At 44.4% G+C, this 20,397-nt stretch overlaps 1 protein-coding gene across 5 annotated transcripts in view; it reads left to right on the top strand.

Moving 5' to 3' along the window:
* The window catches only part of LOC139378529 (synaptotagmin-1-like), a 200,693-nt gene that overhangs the window by 59,967 nt on the left and 120,329 nt on the right, over nt 1-20,397 (top strand). For 4 of the 5 annotated variants that reach the window (XM_071120785.1, XM_071120783.1, XM_071120784.1 and 1 more), the window contains exon 2: nt 11,062-11,113. The gene's annotated coding sequence lies outside the window, so the exon portion shown is untranslated. Of the gene's footprint in view, nt 1-8,939; nt 9,021-11,061; nt 11,114-20,397 lie in introns of those variants that run through there. The other variant, XM_071120781.1, reaches the window with a different exon arrangement.

Below are 20,397 nucleotides of genomic sequence, written 5' to 3'. Positions count from 1 at the left end.
ATGGCTTCTCTATGGAGCAAGAATAAGATTGTCAGATTAATGAAAGCTTGCCTCCTTTCCCTGTCATAGGCAATGTCTCCATGCCAGATATTGGCTCTGTGTTGTTACCACTAAACATTATTCCTCCCCCACTAGCCCTCTTCACTGGTTTCTATTAAATACATATTGTAAAATAAAATCTATGTCGTCTGGCCATCCATTGTGTGTTAATGTTCTCTCATAATTGCATGTGGACATGTTTCGGTGGTGTTAATAACCATTAAATGTGTAAGCCTGTGGCAGAATATGAATGGATCTGTAATGAATACTCAGGGAGAAAAAGGTGTAGATTCACGTGCAGGGCGCGGCAGGTGTTTCTCTTGCCTTTGCAGAAGGCAGGAATCGTGGTCACAGGCAGGCAATGGTCATACACAGGTAGGCAAACAGGCAGGTGAATCAAAACTAGGACTAAAGCCTATAACTGGTTCTCACAAACGAGCTAGGAAAAGGCTTAGTAGAGTCAAAATGAACAATAACCCACAAAGGCACAAACAGAATGAACTGAACTAAATAAGGAGCTGATGAGACCAGGTGAGTAACTAACACAGGTGAAATCAATGAACAAAAATTAAAGACAGGGCTACGTTCAAGAACACAAAGAAACAGAACACAAGGTTGACTAAGAAAAGAAATACAGAACCTTACAGGATCCTAAAGACATTGTTGCCATGAACAGCAGGATGGACAGCTGTTCCCTTCCATGACAGCCGTTTAACTTTGAGGAGAAACTGGGATAATCACTTGATATATTGGGTGTGTTTGTGCAGAGACACTAGCGTCGTATGGTACATTGGAGGAGTGTGAGGCAGTAAAGTGGTTTAATCCTGAATAATCTTAATGGAGTAATGATTTTTTATGATTTTACTAGTTGTTTGCCGGCAAATGACGTGTTCGTTGTAAATAAGGTTTATTGAATGTGCATTTACACATATCTAATAATGAACTATCATTGACTTTTGGAATTGATAATAATTTATTCGGTGGAGGTTTTCAAGCATTGGTTATTGCCTACACTTCCCCACCTTCTCCATGCCCATCAAAATCATGGTCACCAGTATAATGGCTCAGAAATCCAAATGAAGTCCTACCTGAGTGGCCTCCCACCAGCACTCCCTCTCCCCTCCCCTCTCTGCCCCAGCCCAACCCCGTCCCCATGTCTTTGATGTCTGGAGTAATTAACCATCACCTGTGAAGTAGAGAGGGGAACCAAGGCACTTCCGTGTAGCACTCCATTTTTCCTGGTAATGATGATAGTTTCTTCCAGGTAACGTTCCAGCGCATTGCTTATTAAATGTGGCAAAACGTGCGGCCCAGACTTCCACAGCGGGGCGGCCCGACAAGAGAGATACCTACCTGCATGATTTTATTAGCCTCCTTGCTATCTCCTCCTCACAAGACTGACCTGAGAAAGGTCAAACGCAAATTCTTTCGGATGTTGATTCTTCCTCACTGTGGAAGAATTTGATTTGCGAGCACCATTTTGGCAAAGAGAAAATTGGGTACACAAATTATGTGCCCACAAATAGAGGCTGTTTTCATACAAAAAAAAACAGCTAATAATTCCAGCAATGGTACATTCCACTGTATGTAACTCATTGCTGAATGATATTGCTCCATGGTGCCTTACAGTAGTAATGCTTGTCTTGTAATGCTTGTTCTTTATGGCAGACGTACATTGTCATTACCCCCACTTGTGTAAAGCCATCTTTACACAAAGGGGGGCAATGTAATACTTCTCCCCCATCGATTTTGTAAATCTTGTGCTGCATGCCAGAATGGCAATAAAGCCTCTACAATGTCAGTCCACACCTCTGACAAGTTTGTATATTAAATGCCTGCTATGGGATTTAGCGTAATGTAAAGATCTCAAGATGGTCCTTCATTTGTGTTGAGGGGGAGGGTTGGGCAAGAGAGTAATTGTGAGATGTTCCATAGGGTCCATTGGATTGTGAATAAATTGAACAACCTTGTATGAAGTCTTAGCCATTCAAAAACACACAGCCTTTTCCCTCACTGAGCAAAAGACAGGGGGGTTAAATAAACCACAATTTGTGAGAATGATTCCGATATCATCAACATGATAATTGGTTTCTTCTGCTCTGCCGTGAAGAAATGCTGTTCCCTGACCATTATTCTAAAGTGCAATGAACTGAGCCATCACGGAAACAATGTAACACGGTATTTTGGCCTCTTTGCATCAGACCATTGTTTAGCTAACCCCCGCACACACTTCAACTCAACAGCTTAACCTACCACCTAACTGAGCTTTTAGTTGTCACTTGCTTGAGCCCGTTCAATCGATAGACCACGCAAGGCCGTGTCACATTAAAGTCAGATGTCTCCATTGAGATCAAATGGGCTTCTTGGCCTTTGTATGGAAAACGCTCCAGAAGACATATGTGATGAACCTGCCCTATCAGGGCAGCAGAGTGGACTAGTGGTAGTGCGTCTGCTCCCTACACAGTCACAGACAGCCATGGATTGTCTCCGATGCTGACAATTCTTGGTTCCCAGAAGGTTTCAGGTAGGTTAAGAATAACATGCCACTACCTCTTTTTTTTGTCCAGTTTCTGAGTTTTCTTAGACAGTAACTCTCTTATAATCTGAACGTTAGGAACGTTCTTCCTCATCTCCTTGCAGTCCACCTCTATGACAGCGGCGCACCCTGCCTGGCTGCGTCTGCATTAACGTAGGATGCATTGTGGGTTGGTCATTGTCGCATGCTACTTTAATGCCTGTCATAGAGCCGGCTCCCTCTGGGCTCAGCAGCGGCAATGAATTAGAGACATGAAAGGTGGAGTAACATTTTGTGAGGTGAGCTCAAAAGTGACATATATAACCTAGCTGGTAATCAAAGGCCAAACCAGTGGAATCAAATGGCATGAAGGGAGTTCATGGGAGTAGATGGGAGTTCAGGAAGTCATTACTTACCTGCAGCATTACCTCAGAGGGCAAGAGAGGACTATGAACGACATAGACAATCAGCAAAATTGTGTTAAATGTGTTTCAAAAAGGTTCACAATAAATAATGGCGGAGTTCATTTGGCTGAGGTGTGCAATCTTGCGTAAAAGGGCAAAACTGTTGACATCAATTATGAAAGGCACAAATCTATCCATTAAATCGAGTACTTTGTCGTTTCTATTCATTTAATCCTGTTCACACTTCCACTGTGGTACTGTAGCTCTAACCCTGTCAACAGATCCTTTTCTCTCATTTCAGCTCATATTCCCCAGTTCAATGCTATGCCTCCAAGGGCTGAATTTGCCACATACCTCATTCAGTGCCTCTATCAAACTTCTGAAATACTTGGATGAAGGACCATACAAGCTTAATATTAAAATGCATTAAACCTTCTAAATGAATACTAATCTGCCTGCTCCACAGTTACACTGTGTTGTATATAGCCAAACTTTGGCCCTATAGAAGAGGTTACCCCTGGATTTCTCTGGCTTGCTGTGTGCTCCAGAGAGTACCAGCATGCCACAGAGCCAGTTAGTCTGACAGAACCAGTCCAACTAACAGAGGGAGCCAGAGGGAAGGTGCTGTATGTGTCAAGCGTAAATACCAAACTCTGATCTAGCCAATCATGGCACCCTGCGGGCATCGTCTGATTGGCTTGGCCTTGCGTCAGGGAACACTCTCTCCCCCGACGGCCATTACAGAATCCCATCATGCCCAGAGTCATTTTCTCTCTCTTGATTTCTGGTTCCAGTGAGAAACCAAGTGTGTAGGTCAAACTAACTGCTGCTTGTTACATTTAGGCAGTATTGACTTCTAAATGCCTTCTGTCTGCAAGTGGAGAGGCAGGCCTGGGGAGTGGGGAGGCAGGCCTGGGGAGTGGGGAAGCAGGCCTGAGGAGTGGGGAAGCAGGCCTGAGGAGTGGGGAGGCAGGCCTGAGGAGTGGGGAGGCAGGCCTGGGGAGTGGGGAGGCAGGCCTGAGGAGTGGGGAGGCAGGCCTGAGGAGTGGGGAGGCAGGCCTGGGGAGTGGGGAGGCAGGCCTGAGGAGTGGGGAGGCAGGCCTGGGGAGTGGGGAGGCAGGCCTGGGGAGTGGGGAGGCAGGCCTGGGGAGTGGGGAGGCAGGCCTGAGGAGTGGGGAGGCAGGCCTGAGGAGTGGGGAGGCAGGCCTGAGGAGTGGGGAGGCAGGCCTAAGGAGTGGGGAGGCAGGCCTGAGGAGTGGGGAGGCAGGCCTGAGGAGTGGGTCCTCCTCTTGGAAAGAGGTCGGTCCCTCTGCTTGATGTACAAAAGGAGTTCAACAGGGAATCAGGAGGAACAACACTTCTGCTGTTTAAATGTTAAAATGTGTTTCCCAATTGATGTTATTTTTGTAAATTGCCTCCATTTCCAATCAATTCCATGCACATTGCATCTGTAGTAGATTAGAGACCCCTTGTCGATTAGGATTTGGGCTGGGGATTGTGAGGGGAATGCAAATGGCTGATAATTGAGCCGATCATCTGATGAACCTCTGAATCCATTAGATAACTAAGCACCAGTAGATTACTGATGAAACTGAGGAAGGCCCATTAATTCCCTAAATGAAAGAGGTCTCTTCTACTAGGGGATGACAGACTTGCTAATGACCCTCCCTCAGCACAACCATGCTGTTAGTCTATTGCTCCCCCGAACTGAAACCAAAACTATTGAAGAGCTTCTGTTGTTGTTCGTGTCGAGTTTGTCATCCAGTTGGCTCTATAGTGAATTACATAGTGCTGTTCCACAGAGGTGGCAAAATCTAAGCTGTGCTTTGAAAATATCAAAATGCAACATGCAAAGAAAGAACAATCCTCCACTGTGAAGTGTGTAGCCCTCAGCTGTGGATCAACACCACTGTTTTGCATTTGAGGGGGTAAAGCACCTTTAAAACGTTAAAACGGATAGGCCATTGGGGAAGTTGTTGCCTGGTCCCCAGAAATCACACACACACACACACACACACACACACGCTGTCACGCCCTGACCATAGAGAGCCCTTGTTTCTCTATGGTGTAGTAGGTCAGGGTGTGACAAGGGGGTGTTCTAGTTTAAAATTTATATGTTGGTGTTTTGGTTTGGTTCCCAATTAGAGGCAGCTGGTAATCGTTGCCTCTTATTGGGGATCATATTTAAGTAGCTATTTTTCCCACCTGTGTTTGTGGGATATAATTTTTTGTTTGTGCATGTGCACCACGTAGTCACGTTTCGTTGTTTGTTTATTGTTTTTGTTTTGCTTAAGTTTCACATTATAATAAAGATGTGGAACTCTACGTACGCTGCGCCTTGGTCCAGTTCTTACGACAACCGTGACACACACACACACACACTGATAGGACAGCTATTTTTAGACCTGGCTTGACACCCTCAAATGAGCCATATCTTGTGCTCTGCTTAGCCAGGTCCTTATTTGGAAAAGCAAAGAGTCAGTGAATGCCAATGAAGCTAATCTCCCTGAGCATTTGAGCTCTATTCTGGGACGACAACTAACTATGGGCAGCCTCCAAGGGGGAGAGCGAGCAACCTCATGTTTATTTCCCAGACCGTTATTTTCTCCTATGCCGGAGATTGATTTGTCTAATCTCTCATGAAATACATTTTTAGTGGAGGAAAGGCGGTGACGACACTCAAAGCCCTCCTGCTGGCCACTCCCAAATATAATTGGCTAATTAAGGGCTATTTACATCTCAGTCTCCTGGAGCAGAATGGACATTCTATGCTATTTATTCTCAGCCATATAGAATTATGACTCAAGAAATGTTTTTTTTGCCCTTCATCTACATGGAAACACAGACTTTTTTTTTTTGTTGAAAAATTGGTATTCCACCTTGGTAGTCTACTTAATCATTCAAGTGGCAGTACTTGAGGAAGTTCTAAGGAGGAGAAACTTGTTTTAAAAGTTCAGTAAAGTGAATCTTAAGGGGGTTTCTGAGATTGTTGGAATCTGTTTCAAATGTTAATCACCCCTAGACACCCCTGTCTAAAGAGAAGGTGCTGTCAGTGAGATACAAAATACGCTTGAAGATGTGCCAGGTCTCTGTCCTGTTAGATGCCATGTTTCCACCCTTCCACACTCTTCCACACACCATGGACAGCCAATTAGAGGAGATTTCTGTCCATAAGCCCCAGCTATGTCAGAAGTATGACCAGTGACAAGGTGTAATGAGACACATGGCCTTTCCCTGGTGGCATTAGTCAGCCTAAGAACAACCACAGCCACAATGACCGACCGAGTTCAACTTCTGCACACCCGGATGATCAAAGAGACCCATTTCTGTTGAAGCCCAAATCTAATCGCTTGACACCCTCTACCAAAGGTAACAAACAACTGTTTGAGGATGGTTACCCCTCATAGCCTGTTCCTCGTCAAGTGTTTGTTGTGCTCAATGGAATCCCACAGGAAATGATGCCAATTCTTTCCTTCAGGTAGAGGAGAGTGGTCTTCTTCTCCGGGTCCACGGGGGCCAGTTGGGCTGCCTCATCACCCTAAACAACAAGGGGCCGTACTGAGTTCCTGGGATCATTATTCTCTCATGAATTACCCGCAACCCCCCCCCCCCCCCCCCCCCCCAAAAAAAAAACTCCTTCACACACACGTCGGTGGGTCATTGTGTTTCTTCACCGACGAGGATGATGCTCATGGTTTATGCATGGAGGTCTTTTCTCTTTGAAACACAGAGAGAACGAGCAGCGTGAGTGGTGCCATAGAGCCTGAGTGAATGCTTCGAGATCTGTTTATTGACATCTGGTTGATTTCTATTCCTCTCTGTAATCCGTGGCAGCCCTGGTTGTTGTTATCATCTGAACCTGGTTGAGTGGCTGGAATCCATTTTGTTGCTTTGTGTGTGCTTCATTGTGTGCCATCTGCCTCCTGCAAATGAACCCACAATGTCAATTTCTGTGTCCTTTTGTTCTGGCACGGATCACTCGCACCCACCCTGAAATGGGAAATGGATGTGACTTACATGTTTAGGACTGAGTGAAGTTTTGAAAATAATTAAATGCATTTTATGTTAGTATCTAAGAAGGTGGTATCGTTATAAGAATGTGTAGCGGTCGTCAACTTTGCAATATAAATGTGTTCCATTTTGATGCACTGAGTGCTAAACCAAGCCAAATGGAATAATGTTCTGGCTGCAACCATGCCATTAAGGGAGGAAAAATGGATTTTGTGAAAAACAACCAAACGACAAAGGGGTAGAAAGGTAATGTTCTTTTAAAAAGCCTCCCATCTGTCCATTTTTATGGCTCCGAATCTGTCAGAACTTCTAAATGAATAGGATCACCTCTATGTCAACATTGTGAAGTAAATCCCAGTAAAATGCCTTCAGTAAGATGCTACAATGCTGTCCCTTCAGCTATCAGTGGCTTTATACTGAATAAGGAGTGTAATGACAGCTCTTAGTTATCACTCACTGGAGTTTGAGTCATGTGAGTGCATCATCACTAGGCTGTGAAAGGAAAATGTCACCTCCACAGGAACAGGATGGAGAGGAGAGGGGCCTCTTAAGTGGAAGTACGTTGTCGTCAATGCTTTCCAAAACCAGAACCCAAATTAATCACAAAGGTTGTTTGCTATCACGCACAGCCTTGGGCAATTCAATCACACCAGGGCGCCATTAGTGCTGTTGCCAAATTTGAAAAAAGTACAAAGATGGAAACAAGTATGAGGTCATTAGTGATGTCATACATTTTGTCATGAAGAGGATCTCTATGGTTGAATGACCTTTTCTTCAATTCACTGATCATTGTTTGTCTTTCATCAATCCACATCCAATTTAAAACCAACCCCAGTAAAATAAGTTAAAGGTCTGACAGAAGCTAAACTGGATTTATTGGCTAATAGTTGTGATATCCTGTACAGCTTCTGGTTGAAGGCCATGGGCAAGGTGCATTTTGAGAGTACAAGCAGAACCACAGTGGCACAGTTACAACTCTATTTCCAACAGAATTGTTGACTCAGCCAAGTCATGGCACAAATGGGATCTTCCACAGAGCCAAGCTTGTTTGATCAAGTCATCTGTGACACATCACGCTGGGAAGGTTTTTGTTTAAATCAGTGCTGTCTATTATATAACCCATTATGACGTATGATGCTGCTTATATATGATTTGAGAAGCATGTGTAAGGCATATGAAGACCTTATGAATGCTCTATAAAGCCTTTATAAGGTAGTTAGTTATCTTGTCTCAGTGTATGCATATTCGTGTGCATCTACAATGACTTTAAATGCCACTTGAAAATATTCAGAGCTCCTAAATATGTACATTTTACAGACTCTTAAAAAAGCAATACATGACTAAAATGGAAATGTGTCAACTTTTCAAAACTGGCAACTTGTTTTTGCAACTGCCACGTGATAAATCTAGGGCAAGATGATGTACCTTTTGCATAATTCAATAGAAATATGAAGGAGTAGGGAGAGGAACTTTAGTCTGACAGGATCCTTACAAGTCACCATATTTTCAACTCTACTCTCTGTCAGATTGACAGGCCAGTAAAACAAAGGAGAAACCGTTCTATTTTTCATAACATACCCTAACATATACACGTGTTAATCTCACTTCTTCTCCACATTTAAGTCCAGTTACTGACATGGGAGTGCATTTCCGTGTCAAATTAGCTGTTCACGTCCTGAAACACCATGTCGCTGTCCATGGTGCTGAATTCAGATAAGTACAGATAAGTAAATTCGGATAAGCATACAGCCTAGTTGTCGTGAAAAACGATGTAAACAAATCGGGAGAGGCTACCTTTACTGGGATACCTCTATAAACATACAAACAACTTACTTTTGTTCATCAAGATACAGTAATAGGAGTCATACCATATAGGCTACCACATGACGAGTGCAATTACACGATTCACATGGAGAGGGAGAAAGAGAAGCACATGATCATTGGTTGAATACTATTCTGCAGTCTGTTGCCAGACGTGGGCATACTCACTACACTAGTCTATGGATCTTATGGCTGGATGTGATTATCAGTTACATCCGTGGATTTAGTAGGTGAGTAGCTCATCCTTTTGATGTGTTAGTTGAAACAAAATCTAGCAACATCGTGAGAAAATTAAATAGATATTTTGCCCATTCATTTGGAAGGAAACGTGCTTATTTGTCTAGCACGTTGCTGTGTGTAGCCGCTTGATCTATGAGTGTTATTTTGTTCATGGGTAGAGCGATTATTGCATATACATAAAAATACTATACATTCGTACATTGTCAGTAGCACACAACATGAAATATCCTTCGTTTTCGAGACAAAGTTTTTTTCTGTAAAAGAAGCATCTTTGATTGACTTGGCAATGAGCCAATCTCTTATTGGAAGTTGGTTGGTGCTGAACAGGGTTATTTAACCAAATAGAAAGTCAATTTGAGTGAATTAGTTGTTCGTTTATTGGTAACAATCTGACAATTCTTTAGATTAAAAAAATGATAGCCTGCCCTGTTCCGTAGTAAGAACAATGAAATCGCGCTTGTTACCTTGGTTCGCTTTCTAAATATTGCGTTGTTTAGAGATATTTACAATGTATCTTGTGTTTAGAAGCCTTGACACAAAGTTTGAAACAGTGATGATGGTTTCTTTTACATTTAGTGCATTTCCTTGATCATAGCTTATGGTTACAAATAGAGGCATGCATAGTCTATGCCGTATGTACTCTACGTCCCCAACTGCCGATTTTATTTGACGAGCAAATGAGCTCCAAGTGATTTGAATTTTGGAAATCTGTTCCAAAGTATTCCCACGCATAATAAAAATATGTGATCTATACAAATGTTTAAAAAAAATATGCCTATTATGTTTTAGTAGAATATGTCTGTTCTGGGCTTCTTGCGGTCAATTGACAAATGAATTATGTTCTGTCCCCTTGACCATCCAAGAAAAAAATCGTCCCGCTGCTGAATCTAGTTGATGATCCGTGCTCTACAGGTCAACATGCTTCTCTCTGTAGGTTTGTGTGTCGGCATCAGCAACCTCCAACTATCAAGGTTTTCTTAATTACCATAATCCATTTCTATTACCAAGCCTCTCTGGAGTACAAACCTACTTCTTTCTCACTTTTAATTTGTGTGCACTTCTACGCACAGGTCCTTATTTGGTCATTCAGATAATAATAATTGAATCTTCCCTTTTCAGATCTGACGTGGTACCCCAGTATGTTAATTAACGGGTAACATATTGGCTCAATGTAAAACTCATGCATTTGGGCTAGACCAAAACTGTTATTCAAAACATAATGATCCAAATGTTCATATTAAGGTAACTGTTATGAGGGCTACTGGGAGTCTAGGTTCGTCTGCTGTCAATACGATCCTTCTCTGGACTAGTTTCTGTTCACATTGCTGTTTTACCATGCTGAAGCGGCTGTCGTGGGTTGAAGAAGGTGAGGACGAAGGTGCAGGTTCATCTGCAGTGCAGTGTTCATCTGTTATTATGAATTGAACACTGAATGGAAAAACAACAAAAGAGAAGGAACGAAACAGTTCTGTCTGGTACAGAATCCAAAAACAGAAAACAACTACCCACAAACACAGGTGGGAACAGGCTACCTACGTATGGTTCTCAATCAGAGACAACGATTGACAGCTGCCTCTGATTGGGAACCATACCAGGCCAAACACATAGAAATACCACACACCGAACAAAACGTAGAAATGAAAAACATAGAATGCCCACACCGACCAAACCAAAATAGAGACATAAAAAAGGAACTAAGGTCAGGACGTGACACATGCTCACCTACTTCACGCTATACAGCATTAGAGTTGAAGCAGAAGCTTCTATTCAGGCAAGAGGGAGCCTTCTTCTTTTGTGAGAAAACACACTCATAGTCATGGTCGAGTTCACTGAACCATAGGTTTGTTTTATGTTGCCTTGGCCTACTTTCACTCTTGTACAGTGTGATTCTCTCTCTCTCTTCTCTGTGACTGCTGCTCTCTGCTGACCCTCGTCTCGTTCTCTTAGATGGCCCTAGGCAGTTCTGCCTTTATATTGAATGTGTTTGGACACGCATGCCAGATCTAATACCACTGTCTGTCTCTTTTGCAGTGAAACCAGCCAAAGGAAGAACAAAAAGGAATCTACACCGACTGAAGACGTTGTAAGTGTTTCATTACATTGTTCCTTGAATCAACATATAACATTTCACAAATTGTGTTGTGCTTGCAATGGTGTATATTTCTGGCCATCCCATCCCATCCCAAATCTAATGAAACAACCTTCCAATCTGTCAATTTCGATTTTAAGATCAACAAATAACCTAAGATTCATTATATTTTCATCTCTCTTATCAAACCTTTGAGGACAGATACATACAGATCACAGTGGCCTACTCAACAAAGTAGTATTTTTCAAATTGTTTTTCTCAAAAGCCTTTATATATTGTCTCATACAATAATCTGTACTCTTAATAATCATAATTATTGTTCTTATTATTATATTTAGTAACTCCACTGCAATTCCCCGATTTAGGAATACCACATGTTGCTCGACCTTTTGCGTGAATCACAAGTTGATGTCAATGGGATATTTATGCAAACATGTGGCTTATATGCTCTTACTGTATCTACATGCATTTAGCCTATAGCACTTGAGCAGTACACACACAGTGAGTTACTCCATGGGACATCTTATTGAAACATTTTAAAAGCAGCTGACGCACATACTGTCACTCAACCTACCGTATCAAGTTAGTGAATTGACCAGGGAACCAGAATGCCTGACGTCCTCTGGTCTTGTTTGGGATCTCTAGGCTGGAGAATCTAATATTCACCACCGAGGCTACAACATGGCCCCCAAGTCAGTGACTCTGAGGACTGTACGATAATCCAATGGAGTGGAGTCATCTGTGATCAAGAAGAACTAGGGAGGCAATAGAATAGAGCCACACTCCAGAGGAGAATGTTCTGTAAGGGATCTGTAGTGTGTGTCAAATTACCAATAGATGGCAGTGAAACATGATATTTTCTCTCCACAAGTCCTGATTTAGGATCAGTTTTATCTTTTAGATCACAATGAATATGATTACATGAACAGGGGAAGCTGATCCGAGATAAGCACTCTTACGCTTGACACATATGGCCCTCGTCTTTACAGTATAGTATGTATGTTTGCTTGTTTTTGCTGGTGGCTGGTTTGGAAGGACAGGCAGTTACAGTATAGACAAGAGTAATTAACGCTGCCTCATTTTACATGATGGAGCACCAAGTTGTCTCCTGTGGTGAATGGAGCTCCCTGCATCTGTCCCAACTGTCACCTGTGATTGATGAACTGTGTGTGTCCCAATACGTCTCCCCCCCCCCCCCCCCCCGCCACCACCATCCTGATCCCCATCGCCGGATCTCCCAGCCTCATCCTATTAGCAGGCATATTAACCACCACCCATATTTTATGATCGGGACATAATCCCACCTTGTCATGGTGGTCTGTCATTATAGTAAGACAAGTCTCCTTGTTGCCGTCCTTGTGTTTACTCTTTTCCAAGTGAGTCCCTCCTCTTCTCCACATAGCCTCCCCACCTTTGAGGCAGGGACAGGGGTGTACTGGCAACAATCACACCCCCTTAATCCATTTAGATCCAGGACATACGTAATCCGGACAGTGTTTCCTGGCATTAAGTGATATATTCACACCTGATATGTTATTGTGGGAGATGGGCCAGATCTGATGGGAGGACAGTAGCAGGTTTATAGGCTCTCTCACCACCAAGGTCGAGCCTGTCAGTGAGTCAGTGTCTCATAACACCTTCCATAGGCTTTGAGCTTTGTGGCAGTAGCCTGGCCCTGTTCCACAACACTGATCCTGGCCTGATTCTGACAATCTCACCCTCTATCTGGGGAAGCCCTTTGAGGGTTCCAATCACCTGCCTCTCCCATCACCTGCCTCTACCCAGTCTCCCACTTTAGTGTGATGACAGAGTTTAGAGAGCGTGCGCCCACATAGATGCTAAATGGTATCAGTATAAGATATTGTCACAATCACAGATTTGCAACAAAGCCATGATGTATTGGGTTTGAGCCAGGTGACGAGTTGAACCAGGGAACACTTGTTATGATTAGTGTTTTCCTCTGATACTTGGTAATAACTTTACAGTTTACCGGCTCACTGAGAGTCATCAATCTGCTGGTGGATGTCATCTTGCTCTCAGCTCTTAGCTGCTTGGAGAGGCTGACAACCATCTCATTCACTCAGTGCTCAGTCAGTCATATCTCCCAGGGAAAGAGAAGTGAGTGGGATGGAGATAAGTGCTGCAAGATGGAGCCCCTTCATTTAATGCAAAACAGATAGACATGCAACCGAAAACATTCACAGTCACACAGATTGATACAAACAACTTTGAATTCACTCTTGAGCATCATAGTATTGTTTTGGAGTCAATATAGCGCAGTGATTAGAGACAATTATAAACTGGGTGGTTCGAGCCCTGAATGCTGGTTGACAGCCGTGGTAGATCAGACCGAACACCACGGGTATGACAAAATATATATATTTACTGCTCTAATTACGTTGGTAACCCGTTTATAATAGCAATAAGGCACCTCAGGGGTTTCTGGTATATGGCCAATGTATCACGGCTAAGAGCTGTATCCAGGCACTCCGCATTGCATCGTGCTTTAGAGCAGCCCTTAGCCATGGTATATTGGCCATATACCACACTCCCCCGGGCCTTATTGCTTAATTATAAAGTCGACAGAAAAACGTTGGTTCACAGAGTGTAGTAATTGACATGAGGAGCTGTGAGGATGGGGTGTAAGGAGGTTTTATGGGGATGTTTTACAGGGTGTATTCATCACCCTAGCTGTCTATAACCAGACTGACTACTTCCCCCGCCAGAGTGCATTAAGGTCTCTCAGAGTGGGCTTTCAGACCAGACCCATTTTAGACATAGTTCTCTCTCCCTCTTTGGCCAGGGTATTACAGCAACCAAAATGAGCTCCTCTTTCTCCTCAGACAAGGTTAGTATTCACCTGCATTCCCTTATCTAACGGGACAGGCTATGCTCCATGTTCGTCTTTGAATTTCAGGCATTATACTATTTCATTTCCTCCCTAATTCGTTTAATCAGCCGCTGGGTCCCGCTCCTCAGACAGGGCCGGGGTGACAGCAAACGGAATTCACATCTCATTCTTTGTCCTCGGTTTCTGCACCATGCAAACTCTGTGATTGTTCTTTAATAACAGAGTGTGGATGTATCCAGGTTACCATTGTGGGGACGTAATTTAATCCATAATGTTGCCCCTTTGAGGAAATTACAGGGAAATTGAGGGCTCGCTTTGAAATGAGGTCTTGCGTGGATACTGTTTCACTGAGAATAGGGCCGTACAGCTTTTAATCAAACAGAGTAGAACATTAGCAGTTCATTTGATAATCAGTTTAACTTTGGCAATTCAAATTCTTCAGTCATTCTTTATCTCGGTGTAGGTTTCAAAGTCAACTTCTCTCCTCAACCTTCATCCCAAGGAGCATTACGTTGCCTCAGCAAAATGGATGACTGAACGAGATGCAAATGCAAAGCATGGTGAACGACGACACTTGTCAGCATTAAGCAATGTCTAAATGATGCAAGGTCACGCAACGAGGTGGACGCACTGAGGTCAGTGACTGACGAGTGAGAAAGGCATGTATGGCATTAGCCCTGGTGGACCTTAGCCTAATCTGTCAGGGAGTTAGACCCAGAGCGCTGCTACGCTGCTTAATGAGAACCGACCAATCACATCTAATCACTACTAAAGCCTGCATCTCCACTGGCCTGGTCAGGGTGCACACCAGGATTGTGGAACTATAGGAGGTCTAATGGCGTAAGCCTTTTATTTCATAGTAGCAATGAAGGATCAGCCCATTTAGCTTTTCTCTCCGGCTTCTTCCTTGTTTCATCCTAAGTGTTCATCCATTTATTTTGTATTTCTATCCACGTTCACTTGCAGCAGCATGTTGAATGTACTGGGTTTTACAGATACGTGTGCATGGGGGTTGGGCTGTGATGCTGTTGGCTGTGTGGCCTCTTCTTCTGGCTAGCACACCGTGCTCAGTAACCAGTGGGCTGATGGGCATGTTTCTGTCAGCACAGCCTCTTGATCCTTATCCAGGGAGCAGTGAAACCACCCTCCGGTGAAGCTCAGGACAACGCTGATGGGTAAAAAGCAACATCAATGTGTTCAAAATAGCTGCGAGGTTGGCATTTTCCAGAATGCTCCACTTCCCATGGCGTTCGCCGTGTCCTCTGTGAGCCAACGCGTCTCGGACACATTGCGGTCACCATGTGGCTGGAGGAGATCTGAAAAATGCAGAGATGAAGACTGCGAATGTCCCGTGAGAAAAGTGTGTTCCTTGAGAATATCGTCTAAGCTGTCCAGGACATGTTTCTGACTCATTAGCCTTGTTACAGAGGAGTACAGTATATCCTTTATCAACCGAGGTCAGGTGACCACTGCATTGTAGGTATTTATGTACCCTAAGACCAATGGAACCATGTCAGATTCAGAGGCTGTGTTGTTTTGAGGAACTCCCTGAACCATCCAAAGTGTTCTCAGTGTCTGAAGCTGAACTTCTCACAGGAGAACCCAACACATCTCCAAGATGGATTCCTTTTCATGTTTCTGGGCAGGCTTCATGTGTCCGCTCTTTCCTCAGCGGGAGAGACCCACTTCAAAGGTGTGGCCAGTAAAATCAGGGCATCTTCGTGCTCAACCTGCAAGGTCTTCTGCTGAATGTTTTACGGCCAAAATTTCTGCCCTGGATGTCAGATATTGGAATTGTGTTATGATTCACCTGCAGATACCACTGTCACAGCATGTCTTCTCTCACATGTCTTGCTTATTGCTGAACTCTCTCATGTCAACTCGTATTGATAGACTCTGCCCTCTGTGTTGACCTCCATTACTCAGTGTAGGTAAAGAGCTACCACCTTCACATGATACCTCCAACGACTTCAATCTCCTAGGCAAAAACAGCAGGAGAGCTAAAGAGCCAGCGAAAGAGATGTAGAGAGGGAGAGAGAGAAGCAGAGAGAGAGAGAGAGAGAGAGAGAGAGAGAGAGAGAGAGAGAGAGAGAGAGAGAGAGAGAGAGAGAGAGAGAGAGAGAGAGAGAGAGAGAGAGAGAGAGAGAGAGAGAGAGAGAGAGAGAGAGAGAGAGAGAGAGAGAGAGAGAGAGAGAGAGAGAGAGAGAGAAGTCGCTCGCATTAAGCAAATCATTTCATGCACGGTGGCAGCGTTATGAAGAGAAAAAAAATGCCACTGAGGATCCTATCAGAGGGATCAAATTGAGGATCGTATTAGTGGGATCAAAGTGAGAACTACGTCAAATATCTGGGGCAGGTTTCTTAAACTGTTCTGTCATCAGCCAGCGGTGATTCATCCGGATGCCTCGTTGTGCCCAAAGCAGCTCCGTAGATCTACTAATGCTAAGTAACATTTGGTTTGTTGAAAATGTTATAGGTCACATTAGGAGGGAGGTTGAAATAGCTCTATTTGTGGGATGGGGAAATCTTTCTGTGTGTGTGTGGCAGGGGGATATGCAGCCTTAGTCCCTCTTTCCACGCTTTTCAGGGAGTGTTGTGGTGTTTTCTCCCCAGGATTAGGCCCACTGACTACAAGTGGGTCCATATTCACTACCGGGGGAATAAACGGTGATAGTGTATGAGTGAAATGTATGGATGTTTTTACCAAAGTTCCACATCTCCACAACACTGTCAGATACACAACGTCTGTCTGGGACTTTCTTCCCTTCTCTTTCTTATCCCTCTCGTCCTGTGTGGAATAATGGCCTCCTCCATTCATTCTCTCCCTCCTCTCCAGGAAATCAATAGCGATGATAACAAGCCCGAAGAGAGGTCCTCAGTCAAAACAGCCCATTGAGCCTAAATGTCACCGTTTGGAGTCTAAGATTGATTTATTCTGGCAAAATACTGGTTGCTATCTTGGAATTGCCTCCTTTCCTCATTCCCTCTCTCATTTCTTTCATTATCGTCACGATTCAGGAGAGTGTGCTTTTACTTTGTATTTTCAAAGTCTCGTCCAAAGTTCAAGTAAGCAAACATTTGACTTCCTTAATCTCGGCCTGCAAGGGGCTTTAAACGGGTAACCCTAATGGGCGTCCTGATTTAAGCCACCACAGCGCAGCTACTTTAGACTCACTCGCTGATGGCTTGGTTAATTACGCTGAATTGTGTGTTTAGCAAACTTAATCTGTCTGGGAAATATTTAAACACACTCAATCACAGTGATAATGCCTCTTCCACTTCAGACTGTCCAATCAGCAAAGAGCTCAGGGGCCAACTCTTGGATGGATCGACGTAGCTAATCAGAACTTGCTGTAGGTGACGGTGAAACAATGCTTTTAACCTCTGACACAGCTATGGGTTTTCAAATGGTGTGATGGTGTGTTGCCAATTTCATATGCAACTCACTGCACAAAATAAACCTCCATAACTTAATCTCACTCTGCCTCTGTTAGAGCCTGCTAGGCTAATTGAGTCCGTAGTGGTTTTAGGAGGTAGTCCTTTTAGTGGTTTTTCACACATGAATATAATGTTCTATGTTTAATGTGCTTTCTTGGGCTCCTTTGGGATACAGCTCCATATCCATTCTCTCAGAATGAAGGTTGAATCTACTTTTAATCTACATTATACATTTGGGCGCTGTTAGTCACATGAGTTTGTGGGAGAGTAAACCCATCTCCAGGCAGGGCCAGATTAATATTCTGTAGGGGTTTACCGGGCCTGAAACTCCTGGGCCCAGGCCCGTGGGGGGGCCAAGAGGCAGCAAATTATTATTTATTTTTTAAATATATATATTATTCACAAAAAATATACTGTATATATTAAATATACTACCATTCAAAAGTTTGGGGTCACTTAGAAATGTCCTTGTTTTTGAAAGATGTTTTTTTGTCCATTAAAATCAATTTGATCAGAAATACAGTGTAGACATTGTTCATGTTGTAAATTACTATTGTAGCTGGAAACGGCTGATTTTTTAATGGAATATCTACATAGGCGTACAGAGGCACATTACCAGCAACCATCACTCCTGTGTTCCAATGGCACGTTGTGTTAGCTAATCCAAGTTTATTATTTTAAAAGGCTAATTCATCATTAGAAAACCCTTTTGCAATTATGTTAGCACAGCTGAAAACTGTTGTTCTGATTAAAGAAGCAATAAAACTGGCCTTCTTTAGACTAGTTGAGTATCTGGAGCATCAGCATTAGTGGGTTTGATTACAGGCTCAAAATGGCCAGAAACAAATAACTTTCTTCTGAAACTCTATTCTTCTATTCTTGTTCTGAGACATGAAGGCTATTCCATGCGAGAAATTGCCAAGTAACTGAACATCTCGTATAACGCTGTGTACTGCTCCCTTCACATAACAGTGCAAATTGGCCCTAACCAGAATAGAAAGAGGCATGGGAGGCCCCGGTGCACAACTGAGCAAGAGGACAGGTACATTAGAGTGTCTAGTTTGAGAAACAGACGCCTCACAAGTCCTCAACTGGCAGCTTCATTAAATAGTACCCGCAAAACACCAGTCTCAACGTCAACAGTGAAGAGGCAACTCCGGGAAGCTGGCCTTCTAGGCAGAATTGCAAAGAAAAAGCCATACTGTCCAATACAAATAAAATATTAAGATGGGCAAAAGGACACAGACACTGACAGAGGAACTCTGCCTAGAAGGCCAGCATCCCAGAGTTGCCTCTTCACTGTTGACGTTGAGACTGGTGTTTTGTGCGCATTTGGGCTGAGGTTTCTGGGAGCGAGATTAGTGGGAGAGCAACATTATGTTGGAAGGTAGCCTAGTGGTTAAGAGCGTTGGGCCAGTAACTGAAAGGTTGCTGGTTTGAATCTCTTTGCCGACTAGGGGAAAAATCTATCTTTGCCCTTGAGCAAGGCACTTACTGTAACTCTATTTGTGTCACGCCCTGACCATAGTTTACTTTGTATTTTCTATGTTTTGATTGGTCAGGGTGTGATCTGAGTGGGTATTCTATGTTTCAGGTCTTGTTTGTCTATTTCTATGTTCAGCCTGATATGGTTCTCAGTCAGAGGCAGGTGTTCGTCATTGTCTCTGATTGGGAACCATATTTAGGTAGCCTGGGTTTCACTGTGTTTGTGGGTGATTGTTCCTGTCTATGTGTTTTTCACCAGATAGGCTGTTTAGGTTTTCGTTACGTTCGTTACGTTTTTGTAGTATTGTATTGGAGATTCGTGTTTCGTATTATTAATAAACATGGATCGTAATCTACACGCCGCATTTTGGTCCGACTCTCCTTCTCATCAAGAAAACCGTTACAGAATCACCCACCACAAAAGGACCAAGCAGCGTGTCAACAGGCAGGAGCAGCGCGAGGAGACGCGCAATAAGGATTTCTGGACATGGGAGGAAATCCTCGACGGGAGAGGACCCTGGGCTAAACCAGGGGAGTGTAGCCGCCCAAAGGTGCAGCAGGAGAAGAGGCAACAGGAGCAGCCCAAAGAGGAGGTATGGACATGGGAGGACGAATTAGAAGGAAGAGGACCCTGGGCTCAGCCAGGAGAATATCGCCGCCCCAAAGAAGAACTGGAGGCGGCGAAAGCTGAGAGGCGCAGATATGAGGAGGCAGCACGACGTAGCGGATGGAAGCCTGAGAGGCAGCCCCAAAAATTTCTTGGGGGGGGGCTAACAGGGAGTATGGCTATGCCAGGTAGGAGACCTGAGCAGACTCCCTGTGCTTACCGGGGGGCTAGAGAGACCGGACAGGCACCGTGTTATGCAGTGGTGCGCACGGTGTCTCCAGTGCGGGTGCATAGCCCGGTGCGGTATATTCCAGCTCCGCGTGTCTGCCGGGCTAGATTGAGCGTCGAGCCTAATGCCATGAAGCCGGCTCTACGCAGCTGGTCCCCAGTGCGTCTCCTTGGGCCGGCTTACATGGCACCAGCCTTGCGCTCGGTGTCTCCGGTTCGCCTGCATAGCCCAGTGCGGGCTATTCCACCTCGCCGCACTGGCAGGGCGACCGTGAGCATTCAACCAGGTAAGGTTGGGCAGGCTCGGTGCTCAAGAGCTCCAGTGCGCCTGCACGGTCCGGTTTTTCCAGTACCACCTCCACACCCCAGCCCTCCGGTAGCAGCTCCCCGCACCAGGCTTCCTGTGCGTGTCCTTGGCCCAGTACCACCAGTGCCAGTACCACGCATCAGGCCTACAGTGCGCCTCGCCTGTCCAGCGCTGTCGGAGCCCTCCTCTCCAGCGCTGTCGGAGTCTCCCGCCTGTTTAGCGCTGTCAGAGCTTTCCGCCTCTACAGCGCTGCCGGAGTCTCCCGCCTGTTCAGAACTGCCAGTTAGCATAGAGCTGCCAGTTAGCATAGAGCTGCCAGTTAGCTTAGAGCTGCCAGTCTGCAAGGAGCTGCCAGTCTGCAT

The sequence above is a fragment of the Oncorhynchus clarkii genome, chromosome 21 (assembly GCF_045791955.1).
Source record: "Oncorhynchus clarkii lewisi isolate Uvic-CL-2024 chromosome 21, UVic_Ocla_1.0, whole genome shotgun sequence".
Classification (NCBI taxonomy): domain Eukaryota; kingdom Metazoa; phylum Chordata; class Actinopteri; order Salmoniformes; family Salmonidae; genus Oncorhynchus; species Oncorhynchus clarkii.
The sequence above is the reverse complement of the archived record's forward strand: the minus strand, read 5'-3'. Positions and strand labels throughout refer to the sequence as shown.